Raw genomic sequence first — 23,519 nt, 5'->3', positions numbered from 1 at the left:
ATTGTCCAATTTAATGACAAATATAAACTTACAGATCCTAGAAGCTTAGCAAGTTTAGCTTACCAAATATGATTAACTGTACTCCTGAAACACTGTAATTGAGTTACTATAAACTGAAAACCTGGAAAGTGACCAATACTCACGGCATGGTGCATAAGGGCACTCGGGGTGTGAAAGGCAGCCAACTTCTCTCTGGAAATAATGGAAGCCAAAAGGCAATGGGTTACGGTACTGGACGTGCTAAAAGTGAAGCCCTGTAAGCCTGGGACTGTATACAGAAAGGATAGCCTCCAGGGTGGAGATGAGATGCTGATGTTTTCAGACAAAGAAAAGAACTAAAATGTTGTTTACAGCATCTACTAATTAGGGTTCACTAGAGGAATATTTTCAGATATATTATAATGACACATAATAATTGTAAGATATTTAATGATACATAAAATATTTATAAGGTACACGTACAATGGCTGCCTGCAGAGTCAGCTGTGGAAAAACGCACAAGGGCTGTCTATGTGCTAGACAGCCAAAGTTCTAGGTAAAAGCCAAAGGCCTGGAACTCACCGCCAAATCCTGTGTGAGTCTGTATCCGGAAGCTGAAAGACTTTGCTGAAGACTGCAGCCTCTGCTTTGGAAGCCTGGAGACGCAGGTCCAAAGGCGCGCAAAAGCTGGAGCTCCTCAGCAGGAACAGAATCAAGACGGGTTTTTTATTCCATCCAGGCTGGATGGTTACCGTCACCTAAACCTAGGCTGAGTCTTCCCTCTTCAGGAACTCTGTACCCAGACACAACCAGAACTGAACTAACCAAATGGCCAGGCTTTTCTTATTCAAGCTGACACCACTGTTAGCTATCACACAGCAGATGTACTCTGTAAGAAATGGTAAAGCCAGCTTTCAGAGCACTGTGATCCCAGCACTTGGAATGCATCTATCAGAAGGCAGTAAGAGCATCAAAAATGATAAAATGTAAGCAAATTTTGAGATACCTATGCAGCCAGGGAGGCTTCTCAGTGGTAGAGTGTCTAGTCTGCATGGGGTCCTGGGTTTGATCCATACAACACACACAACACACACACATACACACATACACACATTTATGTGTATTTAATTAAAATTATACATGTATGTATACACATAATACATATCTCTCTTTCTTTCTTTCTTTTTTGAGACAGGGTCTCACTATGCAGTTCAGATTGGCCTTGAACTATGTAGCCCAGGCTGGCCTCAAACTTGCAGAGATCCTCCTGCCTCAGCCTCCTGAGTGCTGGGGTTATAGCTATCTACCGTCATACCTGGCATATCTTTTTATATGTTCTTTAAAAGACATATAAATATTTAAGGAACATGCCACTACACTACAAAATTTATCATATTTATATGTTCATATGCATAAAAATAGGTTGAGATAAATGGAACTGTAATGTTGAAAGATTCTTGTATTTCATGTTACATGATGCAAATTAAATCTAAGTAAATTGAAGCATATAGAAATTCCTAGAGTATCCATTAAAAAATAATACAAAACAAGAATTAAAGAATGATTAAAAACCTCTCTTAGCCCCAGTTCCATCCCTAGTACAGTACTGCAAAAACAGAGTTAAAAAAAATACCCGGGGCTGGGGATTTAGCTCAGCGGCATAAGCGCCTGCCTTGCAAGCAGGCAGTCATGAGTTCGATCCCTGGTACCGGTAAAAACGAAAAAGACAAAAAAAAAAAAAAAAATACCCAGGCATTGTAGCACACATCCGTCATCCCAGCCCTCGGGAGGCTGAGGCAAGAGGATCACTATGAGTTTGAGGCCAGCCGGAGCTACGTAGTGAGTTCACAACCAGTCTACACTACAAAGCAAGACTCTGTCTTGAAAAACAAAACAAAGCCAGAACAATAACAAAAACCAACCACAACATAGAGCATTCAGTTAATTGAGAGAATGGCAAGAAAGAGAAAAGTAAATGAACAAGTCCAAAATGAGCAAAGTGGGGAGGGAAAAGCATGGAAGGGGAAGTAAAAAGTATCAACATGTAATACATATTTATATATGTGTGTGTGTGTGTGTCAATTACCACAATGAATATATTTATTATGTATTGCAAACATATGCTAATTTTAAAAAGAAGGAGGAAAAAGTGGCAAGAATGACAGGATAGGTGTTCAAAGTGAAGGGGATGAATGATAGTTTATTTAGACATTAAAGCCAAAATAGTAGGCCTAAATCCAACCATATTAACATTATATTAAATGTAAATGACCTAGACTTCAAACTGAGGACAGAGATTACATCAGAATATATAAAACTAAGACAATCATATATGCTGTCCACATGAGAAGTACTTTATGCTCTATAAACACACAAGTTAAAATGAAAAGGATGAAAAATTAAATACTAAGAAAACAGTAAGCATAACATACTTGAGTGCTTATAGCATATTCAACAAAAATGATCTCAGGACTAGAAGTGTAATTGGAGATAAAAAGGGGTGTTCATAATATGAAAAGGTCCAGTTTCATCAGAAGACATAACAATCATAAAAGCGTATGTGTCTAGCAACAGAGCTTCAGTGCATGAACATTGGTAGAACCAGTATTGACAGCATTCACAATGTATCTCTTTCTTTTCTTTTCTTTTAAAGAGGATAAAACAAAGCAATAAAATGAAACAAAAAAATGAGAAAATATTGGCAAAAACAAGACAGTAGGGAATCCACAATAGTGTCCATTATCCTGCCCTGCAGCATCCCAGTGTCGCAGGCTTAATCCACATTCACACACCCTATCATGATGCATATTGTTATTCTCTAAATCATGCTCAGACTCCCAGCTTTAGGTCTGCAAAGTCAATCAAGCAATACAAGCATTAAGTCCTTACTTCACTTCACTTGCTGTCATCTCAGCCTGTGTTCCTCGGAATCAGCCAGTTGCTTACGGGAGAGCAGAGAGGGGACGTGGTGGGGACTCTTCTCTCCCTGCCCACACATGGGCTGACTCATGGGGAGGGTGCTGCTTCCTGATTCTCTCCCAGCTGGTCCATTCTTTCCTTTTTTATGTTTTGTATTGTTAATATCCTCCCTTAACTATTTTACTGTATATATCATGCTCATTCTAAACTAGTTCATTTGTTCTAATACATGTCTCCTAATGGCATCTCTCATCTAGCTATGTGTAGGTTTTATTTTTCCCTTTTATCTTTGTTCCATTTGTAGGAAGGTTGGAGTATGACGACCTGAGTCCACTCAACAGCTCCCTATGCAGTTCCCCAGAGCAGGATTCCATAATGTCCTGATTTTAACAGCTCAATAAAGTGTTAAATAAAATGGAGATAGTAAGCAACTTTGTTTCAAAGGAAATGCTTCTAAAATGTTGCCTTTTAAAATGAATATTTAAGGCTGGGTGTGGTGATGCATACCTGTAATCCCAACACTTGGGAGGCTGAGGCAGGAGGATTGCTTAAAGTTCAAGGCCAGCCTGGGTTACAAAGTGAGTTCAAGACCGACCTGAACTGCATAGTAAAACTCTGTCTCAAAAAAAAAAAAAAAAAAAAAAAGAGAGAGAGATTTGAGGCTGGGGATTTAGCTCAGTAGCATAAGTGCCTGCCTGGCAAGCACAAGGTCATGAATTTGATCCCCGATACCAAAAAAAAAAAAAAAAAAAAAAAAAAAAAAGATTTAAAAAAATTGAATATTCACTGGTTTTGAGTAGATACAGCTTTTCAGGTGAAGGAAGGAAATTCATCTTTTCCCTAATTTTCTAGTTTAAAATACTACAAATGGGTATTATGTTGTATTAAATTCCTTTTCTGTGAAAATAATCTTATGTATTTTTTTCCTCTTTAAATCTATTAGTACAGTGAATGTATCAAATAGATTTTCTAACATTAAACTATCCTTAGATTCTCATGGCATTATGGCTTATAGCTAGATGTCCCCCTGAATCCCTTGTACTCATAGATGGGGAGTTGTGAAGGTGTCTGGATTAGGGTGTGTGAATGTGGATTAAGCCTGCGACACTGGGATGCTGCAGGGCAGGATAATGGACGCTCCGCCCTGGGCATGACCAGCACCCGGTCTGCAGTTTGCATGGACATAAAGAGACAGAAAGGAGGCCCTGCTGCTGCTCGTAGCGAGCGGAGCGTCCATTATCCTGGTCATGGGATGTCTGTCTGGCTTCTGTGATGCTGGATGCCTCTCTGTCCTGCTCCCCTATCAGATCAGGAACTGAAAATCTAAACACACACACACATACACACACACACACACACACTCTCTCTCTCTCTCTCTCTCTCTCTCTCTCTCTCTCTCTCTCCCAGGAGGCCCCAACAGTTTGGAGTCAGCTCTCAAAGGTGAGCTGAAACAAACCTTTTTCTTTTTTTTCTTTTTTTTTTGAGACAGGGTCTCTCTGTGCAGTTCAGGCTGGCCTTGAGCTCACTTTGTAGCCTAAGCTGGTCTCGAACTCCCAACGATCCTCCTGCCTCAGCCTCCCGAGTGCTGGGATTACAGGCATGTGCCACCACTCCCGGCTCGAAACAAACCTTTTCTCCTTTACCTTTTGGATATCCAGTATTTTGTCTCAGCAATGAGGGAGGTGACAAAGAGATGGTAAATCTTTCCTGGTCATGACACAGACTTGCAGATACTTCATAAGTGAGATTGAGGTGCCATTTCCTTTTCTTTTTTTTTTTCTTTTTATTGGTACCAGGGATCCAATTCATGACTTGGATCGAACAAATGCACCCACATCCTTTTTTTTTTTTTTAATTATTTTAAAAAATTTATTGAAAACAGAAATTCAAGGGGCTGGGGTTTAGCTCAGTGGCATAAGCACCTGCCTGGCAAGCAGGCAGTTGTGAGTTCGATCCCTGGTACCAATAAAAATGAAAAAGACAAAAAAAAAAAGAAAGAAAGAAAACAGAAATTCAAAGTCTTTACTTTTAGGACTATCAACAGATCCCCTATGGGTACACTCAAAATGTCCACCTCCCCACTAAATGCTACCCACTTTCCCCCATTACTGAGTCCCGTCACATTATTACTATCCGGCAACTATGTGGAAGCGTGTGGAATGCATGTGTAGGACATTTGCTCCCAAGAGAGGTCACAAGTTTTGTGCCCCTTGTCACAATGATCCTAGATTCCTGTTGGGTGTGTTGTAAACAGAGAAGCCATTCTTCAGGCCACCTGCTCTGAGCGCACCCCAATGCACCCACATCCTGAGGACTGATACCCCAAATAGTTCCCATCCCCCTAGGGAAAAGTCCATAAGAGTGCCCACTTTCTATGTGACTGGCTTCCCCATTTGTCCCTAATGTAATCAACTTTACCTGAAGTATTGATCTTATTGGCTAACTATAGTTATGTCCCAGCTTACGCCCAGCTGCCTTGTGAGCTCCCAGTCCCCCCTCCACCTTGAACCCATGGTTTTACTCTATCAAAGTCCCTAGAAAAGACCGAGTCCTGGGCAGCCTGCTTGGGACCCCTTCTGTCTCTCTTCAGACAGAAGCTTTCTTTCTTTCTTTCTTTCTTTCAATAAATGTATTCTACTCATCACCTCTGTTGTTCCTTAAATTCACTCTTCAGTTTTAGAGAACACAAGCTTGTACCGGACAGAGTAGGTCGGGAGTCTCAGTCCCCTGTATCACTAGGCACCACCTGCATGCCCACAGGAAGTGGCTGTGCCAGGGTCAGGCCACCTGTCCCAGGCCACGAGGTCCTGTCCTCTGCTCCGTGAGTCCGCTTCTCGGTGCACACCTGGGGGACACGTGGGTGTCGGAGCTGGACACCAGCATTTAGTCTTGGTAAACTGCAGTCTCGTGAGACATTTTATATATACATAAATATGTGGGTGGGCACGGGATGTAGATTATACACATATGCACATAGATATTCTGAGATTTAGATATATCAGCATAGCTATTTTTGTAACACTCTCTTAGGAAGTTTTAAATCTCTGCTCTCAATTTTACCGGAGGGTGTTTTTTTTAAAGTCTTTTTAATCCACTTTTGGCTCTATTGATCTTTTTTATTGCATATTTAAGTGTTTTCTTTAAAAAATAACTTTGTGTTCGTAATTTTAGTTCTTTTTTAGATTTATTCTGCTGTTCCTTTTCTAACTTCATAAATGGGGTGGCTAGCTCATTAATTTTCTATTCTCTCCATTTCTAATACAGTTACCCTCCTCCATACGTATGGGTTCCACATTGGCAGTATCAACCAACAATTTATTAAAAACATTCAGAAAAATTTCACCTGTACTAAAAAATATTTATAGGTTTTTCTTTTCATTATTTCCTAAAGAATTCAGCACAGCAGCCATTTCTATAGTGTTTGCACCAAATATGATAGGAAGTCATTGATTGACTGATTGATTGTGCTACTTGGATGGGACGTAAGACCTTTGCACTGTGCTAAATCTCTGGCCCTTTTATATGTTTTTATTTTGATACAGAGTCTCACTATGTTACCAGGTTGCCCAGTCTGAGCTCAAATTTATGATCCTCCTGCTTCAGCTTCCCAGAGTGCTGAGATAACAGCCATGGGCCACCACGCCTGGTTTCCAGAGATCATTTAAAGTATACAGAAGAATATATACAGCTTATAAATTAATATGCCATTTACTATAAGGTACTTGAGCCTGGGAAGATTTTGGTATATGTATGAGGGTCCCAGAACAGACAGACCTACTTCCCAACCCCCACAGACAGAGGTGTGACTACTTATATTTAAGGCCATTGTATAACACTTGATATGTGATAGACTACTTATTGTTTAGTGGTAAACTTTTTTTTCCAAATCTTCACTGAGATTTATTTGGGGGCCCATAAATTATTTCTCCCCCCCTAAGTTATTTCTAATAACTTTATTTTTGCATTTCTAAACGTTTGAGATTTAAAATGCATCTTTTTGTTATTCATTTCAATTCAACTGCATCACATCAAAGAACATGATATGTAGCTAACTAGGTTTTTATTCTTTAGAGCAGTTTTAGATTTATAGAAAAATTGAGCAGAGGAGCCTGGGATTTAGCTCAGCAGTGTAAGTGCCTGCCTGGCGAGTGCAACATCGTGAGTTCGATCCCTGGTACAAAAAAAAGTCTGGAAAAATTGAGCAGAAAATCTCTCTCTCCTCTTCCACTAACCTCAAGGCTTCTCCTATCAGGAGCACTTTGTATTTGTGCACTGATGAGGTACGTCTGTTACAATTTATAACCAATATCAATATATTATTATTGACTAAAACTCACACTTTATTTAAAAAATTTTTTTTAATCGGTACCAGGGATCAAACTCATGACCACACACTTGCAAGGCAGCACTTATGCCGCTGAGCTAAATCCCCAGCCCCAAACTCATACTTTACAATAGGGCCTTTCTTTGTGTAATACAGTTCTGTTGTAGTCAGGGGCTGCAAAGAGAACAATTATGTACAGGACACAGAATTTATAGTATTATTTATAATGATCACCCAGAGTTAAATACAAGAAAGTGCAGGAAATGTGTCCACACTCTAAAGACCTAGAACACCCAGCCGAGGGCCTGGATCCTGCAGCAATGTCCTGCAAGAGTCCAGCTGAAGACTGAGAGCCCATGACAATGCCCCCCATGAGTCCAACTGGAGGCCTGGAGTCCACGACAATGACTCCTGAGAATCTGCCCTGGGAAGGCCCCAAGGTCAGTGATGGAAGCCTAAGGTCTGTGTCCTCGGGGTGAAGGAGCTGTGCCAGCAGGCTGGGGGTTCGGCACTGGAGCCAGGAAGCAACGCTCCAAGTCAGGACCAGGGCTCCCCTGAAAAGTACCACAGCCAGCCTCAGCGACAAAGAGGTCCCAAACTTTTCTGATAACAGCCAAGTTCTTATCAGGTAGCCAGCCTGATAAGCTCCTTCAGGAGACTAAACAGCACACATCTTCCCCTCTGGAGCCAGGAAACGATGCTCAACGGAAGGACCAGAGCTCCCCCAAAGTGAACCGCAGCCACTCTCAATGACGAGGTCCCGAGCTCCTCCGATGATAACAGCTGAGTTCATGTCAGGGGAGCCAGCATGTCGAGCTCCCCCAGGAGAACCCCCGGCTCCACACAACACTTTGGAGAACCCACCGGGCTGCGCTTCCTCTCCGGGTCTCCTCAAGCTGCAACAGCCCTCAGGCGGGCGTCCACACCCGGCACCACACCCATGCAGCCAGCTGGGGTTAAGCTGACGCCTACTTCCCAATCCACTACAAGTTCCAAGGGTTTTGACGAATGCAAAATGTCACGTGTGCATCATTACGGGATAATACAGAATCATTTCATCATCCTCAGGCTCCTGGGCTCTGCCCATTCACTGTGCTTTCTCTTTGCGTCTCCGGCAATCACTGATCCTTCTGCCGCCTCTCTGGTTTTGCCTCTGCCACACTGTCACACAGTTGGAGCCTGCAGGCTGCGGCCTTCCTATAGTCTCCCCCACTTAGCTACATGCATTCAAAGTTCCACCAGGCTTTTCGGAGCTTGACAGCGCCCTTCTGCCAGCACAGAGTAACATTCCACGACACTGATGTGCCCGTTTGTTCATCCCCTCGCCTCCCAGAGAACGGCTCAGCTGCAGCCATTTGGGGGCCGTTATGAACAAGCTGCTATAAACATTTGTGTGCAGGTTTTGAGGGGCATAAATTTTTAAGGCAACTGCTTTAAGCTCCTAGGAGTAAAACTGCTGGATTGTGGTAAGCTTTTGTTCAACTCCTCAAGAAGCTGCCCAATCATCTTCCTCAGTGACTGTTGCACTTTGCATTCCCACCAGCAATGAGAGAGAGAGAGAGAGAGAGAGAGAGAGAGAGAGAGAGAGAGAGAGAGAGCCAGCCTGTTACCCGCATCCACAGCACCTTTTGTTACTCTTGGTATTTGCTGTTTTGGCCGGTCATAGCTGTGGCGCGCTACCTTGCTGTAATTTCCAATTTTGTGACGGCCACTGTGCTCTGTATCTGTTCAGCTGCTTCCTGGCTGCCTCTGGATCTGCACCAGGGAGGTGTCTGTTAAGACCTCTTGCCCTTTCTCTGATTGGGTTCTGTATTTTCTTACTGTTGAATGTTAGAGGTCCTTTGTGGGTTTGGGGTACATGTCCTTTATCAAATATATGTTTTGCAAATAATCTCCCAGCCTGCAAGTTTTCTTTCCATGATTTAGTAGTGCCTCGCACAGAGCAGAAAGCTCTAATTATAAATGAAGTCTAGCGTATCTGTCTTTTCTTCTATGATTGTGCTTTTAGCGTTATAGCTAAAACTTCACCCAGAGCCAGGTCACCTGGGTTTCTTTCCATGTGCTAAACTCACCTGACTTGAAGTGTGTGGCTTCTCCACCTTTCTGCATAGTATGATCCTTTAATTTCATTCATTTTCCACATTTTAGCAGCCACATCACTGAATCTCTCACTCCTCAACTCTCTTCTCTCCTGGGCAATCATCTTCCTGAGTCAGTACAGGACGAGCTCTTTCCTAATTTTCCAGAGCCTTTGTTCCGGCCCTTGGACAGTGATCTCTGCAGATAACATGGAGTGGAGATCAGGAGGCCGAGGCGGGAGGATTGCTGCAAGCTTGAGGCCAGCCTGGGCTGCACAGTGAAATACGACTCTGTCTAAAACACAAGGCAAATGATGTGAACGTAGCAGTCACTGGCTTCCTGAGCAGAGCCAGCCTTGGGAGATAAAGCAGGGAACAGTTTCCAAACTCTGCAACTCCTGCCTTCTTTGTGCTAAATATACACAGAAGGCACAGGATTTCACTTATCTCAGCTTCTCTACTGACTTTCCTTGGGCCTTAGCAAAGATACTTTAGTAGCCAAAACGTTCCCTTGAGGGAACATCTCTCCTAGCAGAAAGCAAATTTTAACTGGTTCTTTCTCATTTGCCTTTTCCGTCTGTCACTGAGTATTTGAGCTCCTAATGGTTCAAATAATTATACTCTCACTTCATATGTAAATAATATTAGTGAGAAATTTATTTGCTGGACTTGCTAGAAGACTGATTTTTTTGTAAATAATGACTGGGTTCTGATTGAAGTGTGCTGCTTACAAGGACAACGAGCCACTGAATCATTCATATGAATTTCTGCCTAACATGTTTTAATTGATTAATTAATGAGTCTTTTGAGATAGTGATCCTTCTGCTTCAGCCTCCCGAGTGCTGGAATTCCAGGGGTGAGCTACCACACTCGGTTTATATCCCCAGCCTTTAGTTGAATTTTTTTTAAAATGATTTTTCTGTCCTTTCCTTTTTTTTTTTTTTTTTTTTTTTGTATGTTTGTTTGTTCTTTGCCAGGTGAGATGGTGCATGCCTATAATCCTGCACTCGGGAGACTGAGGGAGGGATCACTGCAAGTTTGAATCCAGCCTAGGTTACATAGTAAATTCAAGGCCAACCTGAGCTATATAATTTTTTTTTTTTTTTTTGCTTTGGACATAGAGTCTCACTATGCCTTGAACTTACTGTGTAACTCAGACTGTCTCAAATTTGTTGCAGTCCTCCTGCCTATCTCTCAAGTGCTGAGATTACAAGCATGCACTACCATAACTGACTAAAATTTTCCAATTTTGAGATGAAGTCTCACTGAATAGCCTAGACTAGGCTTAAATTTGCCATCCTCCCGCCTCAGCCTCCCCAGTAGCTGAGATTACCCTTGCACACACTCTCACACACACCCATTTTTTTTTTTTTTTTTTTTTTGGTCTTTTTCGGTACCAGGGATCGAACTCACGACTGCCTGCTTGCAAGGCAGGCGCTTATGCCACTGAGCTAAATCCCCAGCCCCTCACACACCCACTTTTGATTCCATTCCTGTTTCCCCTCACTGTCAAGGGTCCAGCAGGCCGCTCCCAAGAGCCTCCCCTGCATTCCAGCCCCTGGGGTCACATACTTCCCAGCTACTGAGCAAGCAGAACTGTGCAGGGTTCTGCAGCTGTCCTCGGACTGGCCTGGTTCACCTCCGAGTCCTTATTCTCACGCTCACTTGGGTTCTCTTTTTCTTGGGTCCTCCCAGCACCCCCAGTCTTCCCTCGCTGTCTCTCACACCAGGGCTGCTGCCGTGCCAGGCCTGTGGCCATCATGGTGGCCCCGGGCTTGTGGTTTCCCACCCAGTTCTGCTGTAAGCATCTCTGGAGGTTTCAGTCTCTCTGCCCAGTGCCTATGTTCGTACTTCCATTCTGGGGGAAATTCACAGGGGCAGCCCCGGGGGTCCCACGCCGTGTGCCCTCAGCTGAAGTGCAGAATTGAAACGCTGAGATTGTGGAGCTGGGGGACGGGTGAGTGGCGGGAGTTAGAGACCTGGAGATGTTACCCTGTGAGACTGGAGGTGCGGGGTAGGAGTTTTACAGCTCTGCACTGTGATAAGCAGCACACCAAGGCCGGATCCCTCATGCCCTGTGGTGATGGTGTGTGGCGTCACTGCTGGGCAAACCGCGGCAAGGGTGCAGCATCTTTACCACTTCCTGTGAATCTATACTTATTTCAGAGTTTCACATTTTTGTTTTGTTTTTTTTATCCTGCTATTTTTAAATTTATTTTTCCCTTAATTAAAAAGATAAAAAGAGAAACGTAAATAATTTAAAAAGGGGGGGGATTGAGATAAAAGAGGGCATAACAACAGAACAGCGCAGGTCAAAACATAACTATTTAAGCCAATAGTGTTTCACCACAAGATATCCTGACATAAAAATAGTTACCATAGTGTCTCTTTCCTTGAAATCTTGGAGTATAACTTCGAATACTGTAGCACCAAACATATCAAGACTCTATAAAACCATTCAAGAGAATGACATTATTACAGGGTATTTAGAACCAATTAACAGAAAATGAACAATGGTTTCTGTATAATTTCCTTGTCTATAAAAGTTTTTACTTATATTATCATATATAATAAAATCCATTAAGATACAACCTTTTAAGACTGATGGAGACAGAAGAATACATGTTTGATGGGACTTCAAAACAAGATGATACTAAATCAGCACTAGCTATTATGACGTCTTGTTTTCTCCAAAATAGCTGTTCCTACCATCCAGTCTTGTCTGCCTCATTTCTGTTGAGCTCTTTTTCTGTCATTTGTTGTCAGTTTGTCTTCTTCATTTCGCTTTCTGCTCCATTCATTGTGGCCTCTCTGCCACTATTTCTGGAATCTTGGTATTTTCCTTTTTTAGAATATCCTGCAGTATTCTCTGTAGAGTTGAATTGGTGGTTGCATATTCCCCTAGTTCCTCTTTATCCTGGAAGCACCTTGTTTTTCCATCAATTTCTAGGGACAGTTGTGCAGGATATATTAATCTTGGTTGGAGGTTATTATATTTCAAAGCTTGAAATATTTCCCCCCATGCTCTTCGTGATTTGATGGTTTGTGCCGAGAAATCTGCTGTAATTCTGATGGGTGTTTCCTTGTAAGTGATCTGTTTCTTGTCTCTGATGGCTTTTAGTATTCTGTTTTTATATTGGATTTCTGGAATTTTGATTATTATATGCGTGGGTGTAGCTCTGTTTGGGTTGTAGGTGGCTGGGGTCCTGTATGCTTCATACATCTGAGTATCTTTACCATTTGCTAAATTAGGGAAATTCTCTTGGATTATTTCTGTGAATAGCTTTTGTAGTCCATTTGTTTGTGTCCCTACTTCTTCTTTTATGTTTTTAATTCTTAAGTTATAGATCCTCTTATCATCTTCTAACCTTTGTATTGTTGCTGTTTGTTTTTTTTTTATTTTTAAGAAGTTTTTCATTTCATGCTCCCATATTACAAATCTGCCCTCCAGTTCAGATAATCTATCCTTAGTTTCTTTCAAGCTGTTATGCTAGTTTTCAATAGAGTTTTTAGTTTCCTGGTAATCTCTTTGAACCTGCTTCACGTATTCTATGTTTTCTCTATTTTCTCCATCAAACAATTCTCCCCTTTTTTTCTGTTCTTCCATTCCACCATCTGTTTTTTCTTGGGCGGTGCTTAGCATTTCTCTAACTATTCTACTTATATCTTGCTTCAGGTTGTTAAAAACTTCATTCCTGAACTCGTCTATGAGGCTCTGGAGATAGCGCTTTATGTCTATTGGTGCCGTGTCTGCTATTGCATGTTTCTCAGGATTGGGGGCCAAGGACCCTTTCTTGTTGCTCCCTCTTCTCATATTTTTTGTTCCTTTTATCCAAGCATATATAGGAGGCCCAATTTCTTTTTTTGTCGGTTACAGTTTGTTTGAATTGCGCCGGCTAGGTGTTCCCGCCCACTGCAGTGTACTAGGAAGACACACACCTGGGCAGCCTATGCTGGGCCTGCCCCTCCAGGTCAGCCTACCAAAGGCTTCACTGCTAGGGTGTACCTCCAGGCACTGGGACCTGGTTTGGGCTAGCCTACTGGGTCTTAGTCAGCGGCATGACTCAGGCCAGGCACGCCCCACTAATCCCACTTGAGAGGGGGATATGTTACTGAAGTCACTGCAGCATCCTGTTCTGTCTAGTCTGCCTGGTCCCAGTATGTCCTTTGCTGAAGCCTCTTATGGAAGAGTCCCCAATCTGCTCACTCACCGCAGGTCGATGCAGGGCTCCCGGCCAGTCCCGCTCTCAACTCCATTCACCACTTCCTGCTCTCAGAGCTTTTGCGCCTCTCTCCTTGCTGTGCCAATTGGGACACAGCAGCAGCTGCAGGAAATTCAAATCGTAGCCTCCAGTGGCGTGGGGTCCAGCTTCTGCGTTGAGACCTTATCTGTTCCTGTTATATCACCGGGATTGCATTTCCAGTTGGTTTCTCTTAGTTTAGTTCGTTCCTGGATTGGCAAAGTATATCTCCCCTTGCTTAGGATTTCTCGCCCAGCACCATTCCTGGATTTTAAGTGTGGTTTCTCAGAGAGCCTCCGAAACTGCTGCTATCTATCTGCCATGTTCTCCTGGAAGTCTTATTTTGTTTTTGAGACAGGGTCTCTCTATGTATTCCAAGCTGGCCTTGAGCTCACTATTTAGCCCATGATGGCCATGAACTCATGGTGATCCTCCTGCCTCAGCCTCCTGAGTGCTGGGAGAACAAGTGTGCTCCACCATGTCTGGCTTAAATTTTTTATTATTATTTTATTGCTCATATTTATGGGGTACAGTGTGGTCATTTGATGGATGTGTAGGAATACTGATAAAATCAGCGTGGTTAACATTTCCATCTCTTTGGCATTATTGCATCCAGAACCCCCCCCCCAGTTATTCATGAAATATATAATAGGTTATTGTGAACCCAGGCCAGCAGCCCTGATGCAGGATGCTACAGCTTATTATATAGCCATAGCTGGTACCCTACTTCTCTCCACCTCCTCTATCCATCCTAGCCTCTATTCTAGAACTTTTGTTTTGTTTTGTTTTGAGATAGGATCTCTTTATGTAGTTCAGGCTGGCCTTGACTCACTACATGGCTCAGATTGGCCTCCAATTCATGGCAATCCTCCTGCCTCAGCCTCCCGAGTGCTGAGGTTACAGGCATACCCAATATACAGTTTGAACTTTTTAAGAAGAAAAATGAAGAATTAACACATGAAATAATAGGGACAAACTGTGAAAACATTATGTCGCTGACTGTGAGGCAGGTTTGAAACCCCAACTCAAGGAGGATGAAGTAGGAGGACCACAAGTTTGAGTCCAGCCTGGAAAACTTAGCAAGAACCTCTCTCAAAATTTAAAAAAAACTGTAAAAATTTTTAACAGGCTCAGTGCGAAGATCCTGGGTTCATTTCCCAGTACCACACACACACACACACACACACACACAAGCCAGTCACACAAGAGCCTGTACCCCGGAATTTTAATCTGTACCATGTCCAGAATGGGCAGAAGGTGGATCAGCGCGGGCATCATTAGAGGTTAGGGCTGGTAAGAGGGGCTTCAGGAGAGGATGATAGGGGGTGCAAGGGTTCTTTTCAGGGGGTGACGATGTTCTAGAATTAGCTAATCAGGTCGGGGACATAGCTCAGTTGGCATAAGCACCTGTCTGGCAAGCACAAGGTACTGAGTTTGATTCCCAATACAAAAAAAGTAAAATAAAATTAGCTAGTCATAGTGATTGCACAACTCTATAAATATTCCAAGTTTATAGAAATGCACATTTTATTTATTTTTTGTCTTTCTGAGACAGGGTCTCGCCATATAGTTTAGGCTGGCCTTGAGCTCACTTTGTAGCCCAGGCTAGTCTTGAATTTGCTATGATCCTCCTGCCTCAGCCTCCTGAGTGCTGGAATTACAGGTGTACACCTGGCCAAAATAAATGCTTTAAATGGGTGACTTTCAGGTACATAATTTATATTGCAATAAAGTTCTTTTTAAATGACTGTACTTAATATTGGTCAAGATAAAAAAAATTAGCATGCACTGTTGGTGGGAATGTAAGACAGTACAATTAATTTGGGAAATAGTTTGGGCACTTTCATTAAAAATTAAACATAAGTCTGCCATATGATCTCACCATTCCATGCTATAGGTGTCTCTCATAGTCTGGTGATCTTTGATTTTTTTTCTCATATTGTAAAAATAGAAAAGACACTACCCGCTTCCAGCGGTGACACATGCCTGTACTCCCAGCTACTTAGGAGGCTGAGGCAGGAGTATTGCAAATTTGAGGCCAGCCTGGGCATTTTAGTGAAATGCTTTCTCAACATAAAAAAATAAACTAGGCATAGTGGTGCATGCCTATAATTGCAGCACTAAGCAAGCTGAGACAGGCGGATGGCCATGAGTTCAAGGGCAGCCTGGGCTATGGAGTGAGTTCAAGTCCAACCTGAATTGCATAGTGACACCCTGTTTTAAAAACAAACAAACAAAAAAATGGGCTAAGGATATAGCTCAGTGACAGAGAACCCCTGGGATCGATCCCAAATCCCAAAAGAAATAAAAAGGCAGGTAGGGAGGGAAAAAACATCAAAAGCTCAGGTGTAAACAGGAGGCCTGGATTCCTTTGGGTACAATGAGGGGTCTGTGCTTTGCAGAACCACACCAGCTGCCCAGCCCCTCCCAGGCTTCACCTCAGTGTTTTTTCGGTGTTTGCTTTCCATTCTTCTCAGAGGGCTCTTCTGCATTCCCTGTGCCAGACCCTGGGCGGAAGGGAGTGGTGATTCCATCATCCTCCTGTGTGTAGCCTCAGTTCCCAGGGAAGCAGCTTCGCCCCCTCAACCCCGATGAAGAGGTCTCTCCCCTGCTTGCAAACCCATCTACCCCCTTCCCCACAAAAGAAATCCAACCCTATGTAACTACAGGCAGATCCCCGCATGTTCTGGGAGGTAACAGTTTGAGTCAAATCAAAGAGAAGGCTTACTCACAAAAACAAGCACAGACGCTTTGCTAATCCACAGCAGAACTCGAGTCTGTGTCTGCCCACCAAATGAGAAGCCATGCGATTTCAGCTCAGAAGGAGGTGTATTGATGTGGGTGTCTTTGCAGATCTGGATTCACTGAGCTAACAGCTGGGAGTGGATCTCACAGTTTGCTCTGCTGGTTAACCCAGCCCCACCCTGGATTCCACTTAACAACGGACCACGCAAAGTCCAGAAGTTTCTTGACTTAATGCAGAAGAGGTTTCAAGACTTGGGAAGACAAACACATTGGAAAGATTGATCCTACATAACCCCTCCCGTGGCCAGCACAGTTATCTGCCCTTCATCAAAAGCACAGCACATCACTGGTGAGAGCTGCTATCTTTGAAAAGCTCTTGAATGGCTCTGCTTCAGAGGCTACCAAGGTTGCCGGAGCACAGAAATGAGAAGGAATGAATAAATTTGACGGGACTGGGAACTTCTACTGTGGCAGGGACCCGAGAACAGCATTTACCTTCAGAAGCCAAGGGAATATGAGGCCTTGGAGATGTTCAGTTTGAGTCTGCAGAGATGCAGGATTTTCTCTATCCCATCCCAAATGCTTAGGCTCTAGGCCAATCACAGCAGTTGTTGCTTTAGGACTTGGCATGACATCAGGTCTAACAAGATAATGAGGGGATTCTGGAGGCTTCTAGGACATGTGTCCTCAATTCTTCAAAACATCAACAAAAAGAAAAACAAAGTTACAGGCAGCTGAGCTAGTTAGAAATATTACAGGCAGTCAGACAGGGCTAGGCCTTCGAAGAAAGCTGCACAGATGACCAGATATCTGATGACCTTGCAGGGGACACACACCTCTTGCTGTGGGCCAGATCTCAAAACAGAAGGCAAAACAAATGCAGCCACACCCTAAGTATAATCCTTAGGGGTTAGGTACGGATCACCTTGAGAAGCCAGGAGTCACCAACCTGACCTCCTACAGGAAGAGGCACTGATCCATAAAGAATGCTCCTTTAGGGGCTGGGGGTTTAGCTCAGCGGCATAAGTGCCTGCCTTGCAAGCAGGCAGTCGTGAGTTCGATCCCTGGTACCGATAAAAACGAAAAAGACAAAAAAAAAAAAGAATGCTCCTTTGCTACGGGATTGCTTCCCCATTTGTCCCTGATTTGGTCAATTTTACCTAAACAATTAAATGTATTGGTTGACCACAGCTCCGTCCCACCTCATGCCCATCTGGCTTGTGAGTTCCCAGTTTTCCCCAATTTTAGATTCGCCTTGCTTCATGATTTTACTCTAAAAATCCCAAGAAAATATAGAATCTTTGGCAACTCACTCAGGACCCCTTCTGTCTGTGTCTCAGACAGAAGCTTTCTTTCTCTCAGTAAATATATTCTGTTCTTAACCTCTGTTGTTCCTAAAATTCATTCTTTGATTTTAGAGCACACGAATTTGTACTGGACAGATGGTAGGACAGGAGTTTCATTCCCCTATATCAAAGGAACTCACACAGGAAGCAGGTGGGAGCAGGAATCTTTCCTCTTTCTTTGGGTTTTAGTATGCCCAGACCCCAGACACAACTCACACAATAACCATCGCTATTTGTGATCTTGAGGCAGCCAGTCTGAAGTCAAGGCACCAAATACAGGGATGAAAAACAGAGACAGAACTCTTTGATGACAGTACTGACCACCTGATCATAGTATAGCTCTGACTCTCTACCTCTGGATTTCCCACTGGGTTGGGTTTTTCTTGTAGCCAAAAGCATCAGGACTGAGCCCCTGGGATGATAGAGGTGGGCACCACCCATCCAGGTCACATTTGTGAGACATGCAAGAAGCTTTCACTTGGCTTGATGACCAGCATGTCCTATGGTGGTCCCCAAAAGAGTAGCAGTAGTGACTGTGATATGGAGTCTGTGGCAGGCTTCAGCGGGGACCCCAGCCAGCAGAGACCCCAGTGTTATGGAGTAAAGCTGCGGCCACACAGACAAGGGATTCTTTTCATCTTGAGCACTGCTGTACCCTTCCTCGCTCTTAACACAAATGCAGATAGCAAAGCTGGCCTCTGTGAGTCACATCTTACTGTGGCAGAGAGACAAGTCAGGCTCCATCCATTGCTGGTGACACCGGGAGTCGCGTGCTCCCGTTTACTCATCCTCCCCACAGCCTGGCCTGGCAGCTGGCCTCAGCCCAGCAGGCTGCACGACGGCAGAGCCAGATGTGGGACAACGGGGACAGCGCCATGCTGGTATGCAGAACATGCCCTGTGTTCTGAGTCACCGCCAGAGTGTGTGTGCCTATTGATTTTTCTATAATTAGAATATGTAGGTGTGGAAGCGGGAGAACACTTCTCGTGATGAAGACCAATGGCTTACTCACCAAATTAGCAGGCGTGGCGGCGCATGCCTGTAATCCCAGCACAAAGTGAGTTCAAGGCTGGCCAGAAACTGCAGAGCAAAACCCTGTCTTTTTTTTTTTTTTTTTTTTTTTTTTTTTGGTCTTTTTTGAGACGGGGTCTCCCTATGCAGTTCAGGCTGGCCTTGAGCTCACTTTGTAGCCCAGGCTGGTCTCGAACTCCCAACGATCCTCCCACCTCAGCCTCTTGAGTGCTGGGATTATAGGCATGAGCCAGCATGCCCGGCTCAAAACCCTGTCTTAAAACACAAACAAACATCTGCTTGGCAAGTGCAAGTTTGTAACTTTGATCCCGGGTACTCCCAAAAAACAAAAAAACAAAAAAACACATGCTGGGGATTTAGCTCAGTGGCATAAGCACCTGCCTGGCAAGCCGTGAGGTCATGAGTTCGATCCCCAGTACCAAACCCACCCCCTCCCCAAAACCCCCATAAAACCAAATTGTTGCTTCTCCTCGCTGTGACTTGGGCTGTGCTGAGCTGGACCATGGGAGATGACTGTCCTGAGTAACTGTGTCCTTTGAGGGGAAAGAAGGAGACCATTCAGAGGTCTGCACAGAAGTCAGTTCTGGCGTTTGCAGAGGGTCTTGTGCCATGGCAGCCGATGGGAAAAGGGAGTGGAAGGCTACGGGTCCCCGCAGGGACAGAATTCCACAGGGCCTGGGTAATTCTCATGAAGGTGCGTTTAGCCAGGAAGCCCGACTCACACTGCAGGTAGTGGGGACTGTGGCATCTGGGGGAGCCGGGAGTGGGACGGGCCGCCAAAAGGAACTGTCACTTCTACTTAGGTATTTCTTTGCTCCACGATGAAGTTTATACATTTTCATGAATTTGTTTCCTTTCTCTCCCCCAATTCCATCACTTACATTTGACGTGTGATTAACTGAATTAGCTGCACAATTTCTTTCTTTCTAAAAAATTATGGTTTACTGAGAGATAATTGAGTAGAATACAATGCACCCATTTTAGGCATTTGGTTCATTACTTTTTTTTGTACCAGGAATCGAACTCAGGACCTTGCACTTACTAGGCAGGCTCTGTGTCCCTGAGCTGTACCCCGGGCCCTGGCTCAGTACATTTGACATTGTAAAGCCATGTAATCAGTATCACAATGAGCTATCAATGACCCACTTCACCTTCAAAATCCCAGAATGCACTTAAGGTCAGTTTCTCCTCCACCTCTCACCCAGAAACAGCGAATCTGATTTTATTGGCTTTTTTTTCTAATCCGGGGATCAAACTCACGACCACACCCTTTCAAGGCAGGCACTAATGCCACTGAGTTAAATCCCCAGCCCAGCGAATCTGATTTTTGACCCTCTACCTTTGCATTGTACAAAATGTTATACTGCATGCTGCTTTGTGTTTGGAATCTATATAAAAATAGAATATATTTAAGTATATACTGCTAGGGTTATTTCCAAAAGATGAAAAATATTTCTAAAAGATGAGAAGTATAAAAACCGGCCTTTATTCTGAGTACACGGAGAGAGATGACTGGCACCCCCACCACTGGCGTCCCGCCATCTCTCTGGCAGACACGTGCCATGGGGGAATGGTCTCGGTTTGGGGTGGAACCTAAGGAGGGCATTAGGGATGCACAGGTCGCCCATTGGTCCTAGGTTTGGCGCCATATGTAAATTTCCAGGGGCGGGAAGATGGCATCACAGGTAAATTCCTAGGGGTGGGGGAGATATGGGCTTCCTGCTCCCGGTTGAGGCTTTCCTGGCTACAATGTCCTGTCTGGGCCAAAACCCTTTCATATACAACATTTGAAGAAATAAAAAGTGAAATCTTGCAATTAGTAACCAGACCCAAAATAGAACAAAGAGAGATAAGAAATTGAAAGACTAGCCGGGTGCGGTGGGGCACACCTGTAATCCCAGCACTTGGAAGGCTGAGGCAGGAAGATCATTGCAAATTTGAGACCAGCCTGGGCTACAAAGTGAGACCCTGTCTCAAAAGGATAAAAAAAGAAAAGAAAAAGAAATTGAAAAACTCAAAAGCAAGTTTAAGAGATATAAAAGAGAATCCAGTGTCTAATCAGTCACAGGATAAGAGAATAAAGGGAGAGGAGCTGGGGTGTAGCTCAGTGATTCACTGCAGGCCTGGCATGTGTGAAGCCCTAGGTTCAACCCCCAGCGTTACAACATAATCACTCAATCAATGAATCAATCACAGAGGGAAGCAGTGTTTGCAAAAGCAATTACCATTTTCCAGACCAGTTAAAAATATGAGGAATACAGCTCAATGGTACAGCGCTTGCTGGCAAGCACAAAGTCATGAATTTGATCCCTGGTACCAAAAAAATAAAACAGAAAAACCCCACAACATGTTAAAAGTATGAATCCTTGATTCAGTATGCAAAATGTACAGCAATCAAGATAAATAAAAAGAGAATTACATCTAAGCATAATGAAGTAAAACTCAGGACACCAAAGATTAAAAGGGTTTAAAAATAGCCAAAGAAAATGGTGGGGTGTGGTGGTGCATATCTGAAATCCCAGCACTTGGGAGGCTGAGTCAGGAGGATCACTTGAGTTCAGAGTCAGCCTGGGTTACATAGTGAGTTCAAGGACAGCCTGAACAGCATAGGAAGACCCTGTCTCCAGAAAAGAAAAAAAAAAAAAAAAAGTAGCTGAAAAGGTAGCTGGGCATGGTGGTGCACGCCTGTATTCACAACATTCTCAAGGTAGAGGTGGGAGTTCAAGGCCAGCCTAGACTACATAGGAGTTCAAGACTAGCCTGGAGGGGCTGGGGATTTAGCTCAGGGGCATCAGTACTTGCCTTGCAAGCAGGCAGTTGTGAGTTCAATCCCGATACCGATAAAAATGAAAAAGACAAAAAAAAAAAAAAAAAAAAAAAAAGACTAGCCTGGACTACCCAGTGAGAGCCTGTTCCAAAAGTCTATTTTTTTTTTATCGGTACCAGGGATCGAACTCACGACCATCTGCTTGCAAGACAGGTGCTTATGCCGCTGAGCTGCTGAGCTAAATCCCCAGCCCTGTCCCAAAGATCTAAAAAAAAAAAAAGTAGTTGAAGAATGGTAGATCGATAATGACAGAGAACAATAAATTGACCAATAACAGACTCCCCAATAGTAACAGTAAATTCTAGAATATTGACATAATGCTCAATGTGCTGAAAAAATAACATCAATTTAAAATTGTACACCAGAGAGTTATTTTTCATGAAATATAATGAATTAAAAATGTTTTCAGATAAAAAACTAACAGAGCTTCGCTGAAGAAATTCTACAGGGTACATTGCAGGTAGAGGAAAAATGAACCATTAAAAGGTCTGAGGCTGGGCATGGTGGCACACCTCTGTAATCTCAACACTTGGGAGGCTGAGGCAGGAGGATCACCATAATTCACAGCCAGCCTGGGCTATATAGTGAGCTTTGGGCAGCCTGAACTGCATAGCGAGACCCTGTCTCAAAAAGACAAAAAAAAAAAAAAAAAAAACCCGAAAACAAAGAACTGATGCCAAGGGCATCACAGAAGCCCTGCCTGGATGTCAAGTGGGGCAGATACCACAGATGACATAGATGACAAAAGGGGGCAAGAGGTGGCAGATTTTGGATAAAATCAGCTGAATTGCATTTCCTGCAGGTATAAGGCTCACCCTAAAGTGAGCCATTTACATCCTTTTCATGCCACAGAACAGAGAAACTGGAAACTACCAGGCAGAAAGCATCTTGTTCGAAACTGTGTGGGTAGAAGTACAATAAAAACGAAACCTTTCTGAAAAAGCTGGGCGTGGTGGCAACACACCTGTGATTCCAGCACTCGGGAGGCTGAGGCAGGAGAATCGTTGCAGATTCTTGAGACCATCTTGGGCTTCAGAGTGAGCTCAAGGCCAGCCTGAGCTGCATAGCGAGACCCTGTCTCAAAAAAAAAAAAAAAAAAGCTGTCAGAAAATGCCCACTAGGCACGATCTTAGAAGGCACTTCTTCCAAATGACTCGGCCAGAAGATCCAGATCATTGCATTAAAGGGAACAGGAGCTGCCCATCATGATTATGAAGATAGTATGATGAAAGAAAGCACGTGGGCCAAGTAGCTCAGTGGTGCAGTATTTCCCTGGCGTACGTGAGGCCACGGGTTCCATTACCAGTACCAACGTGAGAAGAAATAGTAAAGGAGACAGAGCCAGACAGGGAGGAAATGAACCTTCTGACCAAAAGGGACATAGAACATAGAAGTGACAAAAACCAAAGAAGTGAGAACAACGAAGGTCAAATGCACAGCCCTGTCCGGTGGGATCTTCACTGTGTGGTGTCCAACGTGGTAGCCTTTGGCCACGTGTGGCCATTGGACCTGTGAAATGTGGAACAGAACTTTATCTAATTTTAACTCACTTGAATGGCGATGAATGTGTGCCATACCAGACATGCAGAATTAGAAAGAAAGAAGAACAAAGGAGAATCAAACCCACAAGTGATCATTTCCCTGAAGACAATCAAACCAAGGCTTTTTGATTTCAATCAAGATCTAGTCTAAGACATAAAGTGTTACATCTTTCCTAAAATAAGACTGAAGTCTTTTCAAATCAACGTCCTACCTTGTGCTAGGACAAATTGTTTTAGACTTATCCTAGCAGGACTAATGGGCTTTTTTTTTTTTTCTTTTTGAGACAGGGTCTTGCTATGCAGTTCAGGCTGGCTGTGAGCTCACTTTGTAGCCCAGGCTGGTCTCGAACTCACAGAGATCCTCCTGCCTCAGCCTCCCGAGTGCTGGGATTACAAGTATGTGTCACCACCCCCAGCTGGACTATTGGACTATTAAAGATAAGGATTTGACTGGGCAGGCAGGTAACACTCCCTGCAAAAATAAAAG

The 23,519-nt window shown here is 43.6% G+C and overlaps 1 non-coding gene across 1 annotated transcript; it reads right to left on the bottom strand.

Moving 5' to 3' along the window:
* Positions 1–5,061: 5,061 nt before the first annotated feature.
* On the bottom strand, positions 5,062–5,191 carry LOC111757989 (small nucleolar RNA SNORA11). The gene has a single exon (XR_002792241.1). It is a non-coding gene; the product is annotated as a small nucleolar RNA SNORA11 (small nucleolar RNA).
* Positions 5,192–23,519: the final 18,328 nt, after the last annotated feature.

The sequence above is a fragment of the Cavia porcellus genome, unplaced genomic scaffold, assembly GCF_034190915.1.
Source record: "Cavia porcellus strain 051 isolate PalLab524CR breed Dunkin Hartley unplaced genomic scaffold, mCavPor4.1 scaffold_28, whole genome shotgun sequence".
NCBI classification, from domain to species: Eukaryota; Metazoa; Chordata; class Mammalia; order Rodentia; family Caviidae; genus Cavia; species Cavia porcellus.
This window is presented reverse-complemented; position numbering and strand designations above follow the sequence as displayed.